Raw genomic sequence first — 1,631 nt, forward strand, 5'->3', positions numbered from 1 at the left:
GAGAGTGATTTGTTTAGATATTATTTGAATGAAAGTGTGATGTTTGAAAAGTTTGCTTAGTAAATTAGTTTTAATGATACCATTAAAGTGAGTTTTCTATAATAGTTGCGCAGGTGTACTTAGGTCATAGACTAGAAGCTGTTTAGACCTGACCGCAGTCGCTCGACGGGAGTAGCTGGAAGACGTACGATTTGGCGTAGGGAAATAAAATTGTAAAATAAGACAGACCTGGGTTAATTTAATTAAAAATACAGGGAAAAACCTAATAAGTCACGGTTTACTGTTTCTACAAGAGAGCAAGTTAATAGTTTTCAAGACCTATTATATTATGTTGTCTTTGGGTGACCATTCTTCAAATTTCTTTGGACTAATGATGTTGTTATTGTGTACAATTAAACTACATATATCTAACTTATAAAGCATATTGTTATAATTCAGATTGTCAATGTTATAATATACCGGTAATATAATACAATATAATATTGTTTTGTTTATTCAGTCATATGACAAATCAAATTTACAAAAACTAATGACACTTATCCATATATGTAGTCATTATGTTCTATACAATGAAAATGACGAACGTTTTCGCCCTTCGGGCATCATCAGGCTCTTTGTATAATATCTCATATCTAGTCTCTATAGTAAAATACAATGATAATTTGATGAAATGAACCGTTTAAAAATTAACTTATGATATGTCTAAAATAGTGTACAGACTTAATATGTGTAAAATTAAAAACTGTAACACTGATACATAAAATTGTGAAAATGTGAACATATTAGTAATGTTCCTCATTTAAACTTCATAATACTGATGTATATGTGTCGATCTTGCTTTCAAAGGTTCGACTTGGACGGTGAATTGCATCTGAAATATATTATAGAAATAGTAAACGAAGGGGAAAACTTCAAACGTGAAAATGTTAGTCAAATTAAATTGTCAAATGGACTCACGTTTTAAACGTGTATATTGCACAAGCTGTTTTGTAATTTTTCATTGCGAATATTCTGTGAAGTGGTATTTATCTATAATGAAACTTAATGTTAAAATATGTAAATTTTGGAATATGGAAATATATTAATTATGTGAACATACTTACGACGACATGAGATGACCTTGTTGCACTGAATTCACCGACTAATGTGACGCGGGCGTTGTATTGTGCTACGTAGAAAGCTTACGCGGAAGGATATTAAGTTGTTAATTTTTAAACAGTTCATTTCATCAAATTATCATTGTATTTTACTATAGAGACTAGATATGAGATATTATACAAAGAGCCTGATGATGCCCGAAGGGCGAAAACGTTCGTCATTTTCATTGTATAGAACATAATGACTACATATATGAATAAGTGTCATTAGTTTTTGTAAATTTGATTTGTCATATGACTGAATAAACAAAACAATATTATATTGTATTATATTATGTTATTACATATATCTACACTACCTGAGCTATTACATGACATCAAAAACAGAAAATCGATAATTTTGGACTTACAAGTTTTTTCCCCTGTCCTTTTCAATTGTAACAGCACTGTCTTACAGATATAAGATGGGTGAAATAAATATTCCATTCTAAATCTATCGTTATCGGCTGAGCTTGAACCCACGAATATCTCGAA

The 1,631-nt window shown here is 30.3% G+C and overlaps 1 long non-coding RNA gene across 1 annotated transcript; it reads right to left on the reverse strand.

Moving 5' to 3' along the window:
* Window positions 1-826: 826 nt before the first annotated feature.
* On the reverse strand, window positions 827-1,142 carry LOC138695309 (uncharacterized). Its single transcript, XR_011331124.1, has 3 exons — window positions 1,104-1,142; window positions 958-1,029; window positions 827-871 (listed from the first exon to the last, which is right to left on the reverse strand). It is a non-coding gene; the product is annotated as an uncharacterized lncRNA (long non-coding RNA).
* Window positions 1,143-1,631: the final 489 nt, after the last annotated feature.

Source organism: Periplaneta americana, chromosome 2, assembly GCF_040183065.1.
Source record: "Periplaneta americana isolate PAMFEO1 chromosome 2, P.americana_PAMFEO1_priV1, whole genome shotgun sequence".
In the NCBI taxonomy this organism is placed as follows: Eukaryota; Metazoa; Arthropoda; class Insecta; order Blattodea; family Blattidae; genus Periplaneta; species Periplaneta americana.